This window comes from Phodopus roborovskii, unplaced genomic scaffold (genome assembly GCF_943737965.1).
Source record: "Phodopus roborovskii unplaced genomic scaffold, PHOROB, whole genome shotgun sequence".
Lineage (NCBI taxonomy): Eukaryota > Metazoa > Chordata > Mammalia > Rodentia > Cricetidae > Phodopus > Phodopus roborovskii.
Window position 1 is genome coordinate 4,064,015 of NW_026126541.1, and position 9,457 is coordinate 4,073,471.

A 9,457-nucleotide genomic window follows, 5' to 3' on the forward strand; every position below is an offset into this window, starting at 1 on the left:
CCCTGGACGAGCTTCCCACTTGAGGAAAGCTATGAAACACTGGTGACTGTGGTGATTTATGGAAGGGCTTTACAACTGTGTGGCCAGTGTTTCCTTAGCTCAAGAAGGCCACCAGACCCGACAGCTCTTTCTGCACGCGTGAGATCACAGCAGCTAAGTCACCTGCACACAAAGTTCCACACCCATTTGAGGAGCTACTGGTATTGGTAGGTCCTAAGGGGCTAACTAAGCTTCAGAAGGTGACCGGAAACAAAACCTGTGCCCGTGCAGGCAATGCTAGGTGACCTCAGTGGGCGTAAACCCCTCCCAGAGTCAGACAGCCTCGCCTGGGTGTGGCCACCAGCCCTGCTGGCTGGATATGGTCCATTGTGGACTGGGGAGCAACAAGGAAGGGTGGAGACTCGGGCCAGCAACTTTGGGGGAGGCCAGTGTGGCTGGGGAGCAGTGGCCACAACTGCAGGGGCCCAAGCGGAGAACCACGCCCTAATACCTCTCTCCCCAGCTGAGGCCCAGACTCTGAGAACCCACCCCCATCCTCCTGCAGAACTCGGGGTACACCAGACTTAGTCAAGGACAGAGGACAGTATCCTGTGACCACATTTATTTTCCTTTCTACTCTCAACTGGAAAACAAAAAAACAACAAAAAAAACAAAAAAAAAAAAAAAAAAAAAAAAAAAACGCTCTCCACAGTCTGCCATTGTCCCAAGCACAATAGCAGCCCACAGAAAGGATTTTCTGTATTTATTTGTGCGGTCCCCTGCTGCTGCAAACACCCCCCCCAACACACACACACACACACACACACACACACACACACACACACACACACAAACACGCACACTTGGTTCTGCTTGGGCCCAGCAGGTTGAAGGATTGTCCCTCCCACAAGATTTCAATGGGATCTGGTAATAGCACAGAGCCTTCTAGAAGCTTCCAGACCTACCCAGACCTGCTGAGATTCCAATTCAAGGGATGGAGGCTAGTGAATCTTGGATGACATGAGCAGGTAATGTTTGGGGGTCTACAGAGCTGGCTGCTAACCTGGATCCTCTGTGTGTGAATTATTCTAATTAGTCTGAGAAGGGTTAATCCAGGACTAGAGCCTGATCTCTGGCTTGGCTGTGGGATTCTAGGCTCCCATCCCCATCTAATTTAAATAGCATGTCTGTCGTTTATTTTACTGTGTCTCCCTGTAACCATGGCTGGTCTGGAACTTGCTATGTAGTCAAGGCTGGCCTTGAATTAGAGATTTACCTGTGTCTGTCTCCTGAATGTTGGGATTAAAGGCGTCTCTGTCATCTTCAGGTATCCACAGCTCCCTGGGATTGCCACACTATTAAGAACATCATTTGCCAAAAGGGTATTGTTTTCAAAGACAAATACCAGCTAGGCAGAGCCCGGCCATGAATAATATTTTTGTTCTACACCGGGCAGAAGCTGGCACAGAAAACATAGGTTCCCTCATTCCTGTCCTGAAACATACACCACTTAATGAAGAATTAGAAGTGTTGTGTTAGATAAACAGAACTCAGCCAGCCTCTCCTGTGTGCAAATAAAAGGCCAGTTGAGGATAATGAAGCTTAGTGGTAGCGTCCTTGGCTAGCATACATGAGGTCCTAGGTTCAATCCCCAGGAGCAGAAAAATAATAACTAATTACAATTTAAAAATTGTTATTCTACTCCCCATGAGAAAGTGCACACTGTTGAAGCCTAAAGCCTTAACTGGCCTGGCAGGGATAAAAGTATTCTAAAGAGACGCCAGTGATCCCCAATCTGAGACTCAGACTCTTGAAACAATAGTCTGACCCCACACTGGGAGAATTGCCTCCATCAGTCTGGCCTGTGAGCATGTCAGGGTAAGTCTGGGCTAGAGTCCTCTAGTGGGCCAGCCGCAGCAAGCAGCCACCATGAAGTCCCTGTGTGAAGAGAGACCGTGTGTGAACAGACAAGGTTTACTTTTCCTGCTTGAGGGGAATCAGATCAGGATCTGTCTGGTTCCTCTGTTTTAGAAAACTCGGCGTTTGCCATTTGCTTGACCCACAGGGCTCCATGACCAACCTTCCCTGGGAAGTTTCAGAAGGAGGGGGGAATGAAGGGTAAGCACAGCCCACCTCAGTGACTGAGTGCCCATGGCCAGAAGAAGGCTGTCCACCCAGTAGGCAGCCCATCCCCTCCACCATCAAGGGTCTTTCTTTCTAGCTCTTCAGGATGGAACCTGCATCTGGGCTAGGTTAGAACTCTGGGCAGGTGTTGATGCAATGTCCACCATTGGGTCCTACATCCCTGCAGGTTGTTAGAAAATCCCAAGTGCTGGCTCCTTCTTGGCTGGAGCCTGCAGCAAGCAGTATTACCTGGGCAACTGCCTCGTTCCTCCATTTCCTCATCCCCACACTGAGGGCGACCAGGACTCACCCTCTACATATCCTAGGGCTTGGAAGATTGGGTGAGTGAAGACACATAGTACACTCAAATGGGGCTGGACGCACAGGACTCAATGAGGTTGCCAATGTCCTGTCATTTACTTTTATCAGTAGCTGGGAACTTCATCACTGTTAGGGTAAAAGGGTGCCTTCAAAACTTGAATGAAGGGCTCCGGGGGTGTGCTTAATAAACTCTGTGTCCTCGACAATCCTTCCCAAGGTCCCCCATTCTGAGACCTTTCCCTATGAAATGTATGTTCATCGCTAGAATGGGACTACATCTGTCTAGGACTTAAAATGGAAATCCTACCTTTGCGCCTTCCCCATGATTACTTACTTTTAAGTTATACAATGTGCCAAGGTCATGAAGTATATTCTGAGACTTTTTGATCCCAGAATGTAAGCCCAAACCTGCACATGGTCCATTTCCCAATCTTTCTAGTCTAAATACGAAAAGGAAACTCTTCCAGTCTGAGACAACATGTTCTGTCAAAGCTCTGGAGATCCTTTGAGGTGTTGGCAGAGGTTATGAGGTGACTTTGTCCTTTACACGTGGCTTCCTGTTTGCTCAGTAACATCCGCAGGGCCCCAAGGCAGCACCCAAGACACCGCAGCCCCGGGGTGGCATCCTTCTCTGCGCGTTCCCAGAAGCCCCTGGTCTGCGGCTTGCTGTTCATGGCTCTCCTCTTCCTTTGTTGCCGACACAGGAATCTTTCCCACACAACTCCTGAATCAGTGCAGGAACGCGTTTCTTCCTAATTCTTTCAATCTGTGCCTTTGACTTGGACGTCTATCTGGTCTTTGCTTTATGAGCAATTGTTTGGACCCTTGTTTGCTGTAACCCCAACTTGTCCAGTTGTGCTCTGGTCCAGTCTGGGGACCCTCCTCCTTGTTTTGGAAGTGGTGTGTCTCAGGGGTGGTCTCAGCTTGGCTAGGGATGGATGTGCTTTCTGAGCCTGAACAGTGGATCCTCTATAGGCATAGGAAGCTCTCTCTGCAGATCGTTTGGAGTTTATAGAGGGCTCCCTGGTTTTCAGGTTCTGAAGTTCTGTGGCTGCCAGGCGGGGTGTTAGGCGGGGCAATGTAGCCCAAGGCTGGCTCCTTCCCTTTTCTCCAGATAGCAAATACGTGAATGGGGCATAAAACTCATGTTGGGAAGTGGAGAGTTTATATAATTTTTTTAAAAAATAAAATTATGGTGTCAAATATCAGGGTAAAAATCGAATTGATCACAAAGGGGGTGGAGAAACAGTGACTCTCTCTCTTTCTCTCTCTTCTTTCCCATCTATAAATCTTTCTAAGCCTCTCCCTACTACTTCCCGCAATTCTCTATATGTATCCCTGGGTCCTTAAAAACCTCTGTGGTTAATTCTGGTCAGCTAGCCGCTAACTCTGCCCCCTGATTCAAGGTTAAACTTTATTGGCAGTCTGGGAGTGTCCGTGTGGACAAACATCCCACACAGGGAAGAGAAGGAAACCAGAGGGAGAGCAGCCCTAACAACCCAACTTGGTCAGTCTGAGTGACACACATGTTCCGCACAGATGTTCTATCCGTTCTCGGCGCCCACACATTGTTTCTCTATCTATTGCTTCTTTCTGCCTGAGGTCCCCAGGTTTTAAAAGCCTGTCTTGAAAGCACTTCACTTAGCCACACAGGTCTGCATTTGTAAATCCGTAGTATAAGAAAGAGACACTGTGTGAGCGGACGTCCTGGGGTCTGGAGGCAGAGGTAGGAGAGCAAATGTCCAGGGAATGAGATGAGTCACTTTCCACGACCCGTGGCTTTCCTTTGTAACTGGAGATGCTTTCTCCTAATTGTGCTAATTCTTCATGAAATAAACAGCCTTGGTGTTTGTTCCTAAGGATTTTAAGTTCATCGACCACTATAGTATCTGGACTCTAAGCTAGGATGCTCAGTGTTTGGGTTTTTTTCTGCTGTGTAGTATTCCATTGTGTAGATGTGCCACATCTTCTTTATTCATTCTTCAGTTGAGGGGCATCTAGGTTGCTTCCAGGTTATTGCTATTACAAATAGTGCTGCTATGAACATAGCTGAACAGATGTCTTTGTTGTATGAATATTTATCTTTTGGGTATATGCCCAAGAGTGGGATTGCCGGGTCCTGTGTTAAATTGATTCCCATTTTCCTGAGGAACCACCATACTGATCTCCAAAATGGCTGTACGAGTTTGCACTCCCACCAGCAGTGGAGGAGTGTTCCCCTTTCTCCACATCCTCTCCAGCATAAGTTGTCATTGGTGTTTCTAATTTTAGCCATTCTGACAGGAGTAAGATGGTTTTGATTTGCATTCTCTGATGGCTAAGGATGTTGAGCACTTTCTTAAGTGTCTTTAAGCCATTTTGGATTCCTGTATTGAGAATTTCCTATTCAATTCTGTACCCCACTTTTTAATAGGGTTATTTGGTGTTTTGGTGACTAGTTTCTTGAGTTCTTTGTATTTTTGGAGATTAGCCCTCTGTTAGATATGGGGTTGGTAAAGATCTTTTCCCAGTCTGTGGGCTGCTGTTTGGTCTTGTCAACTGTGTCCTTTGCCTTACAGAAGCTTCTCAGTTTGAGCAGGACCCATTTATTAATTATTGATCTCAGTGTCTGTGCTACTGGAGTTATGTCCAGGAAACAGCCTTCTGTACCAATTTGTTCAAGGGTACCTCCCACTTTCTCGTCTAAGAGGTTCAGTGTGGCTGGATTTATATTGAGGTCTTTGATCCATTTGGACTTGAGTTTTGTGCATGGCGACAGACATGGGTCTGTGTGCAGTCTTCTACACACCCTCATCCAGCTGTGCCAGCACCATTTGTTGAAGATGCTTTCCTCCCCCCATTGCATACTTTTAGCTGTTTTGTCAAAAATCAGGTGTTCCTAGGTGTGTGGGTTAATATTAGGATTTTTGATTAGATTCCATTGGTCTACCTGTCTATTTTTATGCCAATACCAAGCTGTTTTTAGGACTATAGCTCTATAGTAGAACTTGAAGTCGGGGATGGTGATGCCTCCTGAAGTTCCTTTATTGTACAGGGTTGTTTAGGCTATCCTGAATCTTTCGTTTTTCCATATGAAGTTGAGTATTATCCTTTCAAGGTCAGTGAAGAAATGTGCTGGGATTTTGATAAGGATTGCAATGAATCTGTAGATTGCTTTTTAGCAAGATTGCCATTTTAGCAAGAACATGGGAGATCTTTCCATTTTCTGGTATCTTCTTTAATTTCTTTCTTTAAAGACACGAAGTTCTTGCTATATAGGTCTTTCACTTGTTTGGTGAGCATTACCCCAAGATACTTTATGTTGTTTGTGGCTATTGTAAAGGGTGATGTTTCTCTGATTTCTTTCTCAGCCCCATTATCATCTGTATATAGTATGGCTACTGATTTTTTTAGTTAATCTTGTATCCTGCTAGTTTGCTGAAGGTGTTTATCCACTATAGGAGTTCCATGGTAGAGTTTCTTGGGTCACTTATGTAAACTATCATATCATCTGCAAATAGTGACAGTTGGACTTCATTTCCAATTTGTGTCCCCTTGGGTGTTCGTTTCTTATGAAGTTAAGCATCACTTATTACATGACCCAGTAGTAATGCCACTCCTAGATATTTACCCAAATACGATTAACACCTTAGTTCACACAAAACGTATACATGTGTGTTTACATTAACTTTATATCACAAGAACCAGAAATATCCTAAATATTTCAGTATTTAGCTGGGAAACAAATAACTATGGTTCAGCCACACAATGGGATTTTCTTTCTGTTTTTATTTACAAGAATTTTATACAATATGTTTTGATCTTGTTTTCCCCTCCATAAACTCTTCCCAGATCCTCCCCTTAGCCCTGTCTTCCTCAACATTACGGTCTCTCAAAAAACAAAACCCCACAAAAACAAGAAGCAAAACAAAACAATTAGACAAAAAATACGCCAAAATGAAACAAAACAAAAAATCCACAAAAAATACATGGAGTTCATTTTGTTTTGGCTAGCTCTTCCTGGGCAGGGGCCAATCTGCAGATGGTTGATAGATCTCGTGGCACTGTGTTGGAGAAAACGGATTGTTACTTTGCCAAAATAGCTTTTGGTTAGAGGTGAGATCCACTTGCTGTTCTCATGGCTGTGGCCCCCTCTTGCTTGAACCTGGGCAGGTCTTGTGAGAGCTGCTGCAATCTCTATGGGTTCACGTGTGCATCAATTGTTTCTCTGGAAGATACTATTTCCTTGGCATCCTCCATCCTGTCTGGCTCTTTCAATCTTTTTTGATTGCGTTGATATTCTCTTCTTCGGTATAGATCCCCAAGCATTAAGAGGAACAGAAGGTTTGGTGAGCCTGGGCCTAAGGGCTCTTAAGTCTCTCACTCTCTACCCCTGTACAATGGGACATAACTCAGCAGTAAGAAGGAATGAACTATTACAATATCATGTGTGCATCTCCAGTGCACTATGTTAAGGAAGAAAAGGCCAGGTCAGAAAGTCTACACACTGATGTGACACTCTGGAAAAGGAAAGCTGTAGAGTCAGAAGGCTTCTTACCTATGTAAGGGCTAGAGTTGAAGGGTGTGGTTGACTACAAAGTACAGGGAAGTTTCAGGGGTGATGAGCTATTCTGTGTCTTAATGATCATATATATGGATATATACATGTTCCCAAACTCACAGTACTGTGGTCCACAAAGGATAGATTGTGCTGTATGTAAATGATGCCCAAATTAAAAATGAAGTTTAAAAAAAAAAAAGAAAGCTACTCAAATAAAAAACTTATATCACCAATCATACCAAACTTGGGACTGGGAGACATTATAGTAGAAACCGTATATATAGCCAATTATCTAGTCTTAAGAGGCTTGCAAGCTTTGCTATAAACCAGGCACTGTGCCCAGCCCTTGAGGTAAAATAGTGAACCAACAGATGTTAAGCACATAATCTCATAATTACAAACTGCAGTGTAATTGGGCAAGGATTGGTTCTTGACCATCAGCAATGCCTTCTCTGGGAAATGTCCCTGTTTAAGTGGCGACTGGACTAGATATGGCTACAGAAGGATGTGGAGAAGCAGAATGGATACTCATGGATTTCTGAAACAGGGAAGGGAATGAGATCCTTGGAGTGCAGTAAAGAAGGACCAGATCGTGAGTTCAGTATAATATGAACAAGGGTTAGACCACAAGAAGCAGTGTTGGGTTAAGGGCACAACTACACAAAGGGTTCCTTAGAAACAGAAACTTACACTTAACGTGTGCACAGATACTCTCACTCATCGTAGTCATTACTCCCACAGGGAAATGCCCCCAGCTTGAAAATAAAATGGGAGAATATCCATGCAACAGAGTTATATTTATTATTATACAAGTGTGAAGTGCTAGAGTGTGCTATGGCTGGGCGAACCCTGAAAACAGTGTGCTAAGTGAAAGAAGCAGTCATGAGAGATGAGAGATGATGGAGTGGAGAGAGATGATGGAGTGGAGAGAGATGATGGAGTGGAGAGAGATGATGTAGTGGAGAGAGATGATGGAGTGCAGAGAGATGATGGTTGGAGAGAGATGATGGAGTGGAGAGAGATGATGGAGTGGAGAGATGATGGAGTAGAGAGATGATGGAGTGCAGAGAGATGATGGAGTGCAGAGAGATGATGGTTGGAGAGAGATGATGGAGTGCAGAGAGATGATGGAGTGGAGAGATGATGGAGTTCAGAGAGATGATGGAGTGGAGAGATGATGGAGTGCAGAGAGATGATGGTTGGAGAGAGATGATGGAGTGGAGAGAGATGATGGAGTGCTGAGAGATGATGGAGTGCAGAGAGATGATGGAGTGGAGAGAGATGATGGAGTGCAGAGAGATGATGGAGTAGAGAGATGATGGAGTGCAGAGAGATGATGGAGTGGAATGGTCTTTTGAAATATTGTGTGTGATTCCACTGATAAAATGTTTTAAAAAATAGGGATCTCTGCAGAGTCAGGGGATAAGTTAGAGGATGGTTAAGGCCCTAGAAGAAGGGATAGGGAGCAAGATGCACACACACACACACACACACACACACACACACACACACACACACACGAGATATGGGTTGATAGCTATAAAACTATTTTTACACATTCTTATTATTCAGTCTCAACAAAGTTGATTTGGTGTCAAGGAGGAAAAGTCATCCACACAATGGTATTCTTGGCTGTTCTGGACAGAATGTTGAAAACTACAAATTGCCCCTCAGTGAGAGAATGGTTATACAAAGTATAGCCTACCAAAAAGATGTCATCCGTCACAATTAAACATGCACCCAGTGACAATAACAATTAATTTAAAATGTGTAAACCCTTATTTTCATCGCAATGGGAAGAGTTTCCATAGTGGGGGGAAAGATGTAATGGTCCTGGAGAAAAGCCAAGGCCCAGGAAGCTGACAGAGGTGGCATCTGAGAACCAGGGCCTTGAGCTTCCAGGACTCTAGTGGGAGAGACTCAGGGATGGCTGTGGTGGGCAGTGATCAGGACACTTGAATAAGTGAGATGTACATCCATGGTCAAGGCCCAGAGCAGCAAGTTCATCTCTGTGAGCACAGACAGCTCTCTTTCTAAGCTCTTGGCTCTTGCCTGTCGCTTGTTCACTCCACTCTGTCATGGCTGAGCTCTTACTAAATGTGCCCATTGCCATTTATGAGCGTTCTACATGGCGAAGGAACCATGCGAGGCATTTTTACACTGTGGCCTAAACGCGGTAACTTCAGATGGGGGTAGTTTATCTGATACCTGTTCTCAGGGGCTCATTGTTGTTGATACCCTTAGCTGTCACCATTCTTGCCACGGTGTCAGGGAGCAGCTGACCCAGGACGTGGAAGGACACTTGTGATAAGCACAGTCAAGCCTGAGATCAGGGACCGCCTCTTGTTCTCAGAGTTTACTCTGAATGAGCTCCAACAGCCCATGCCGGTTTGCCACGCTATGCCAAAACCTTATGCCCTCTGTCCTGTGGATCCTCATAACATGTCGAGGAGAGCAGTATCTCAATTTGTTATGTTTTTTGCTTGTTTCATT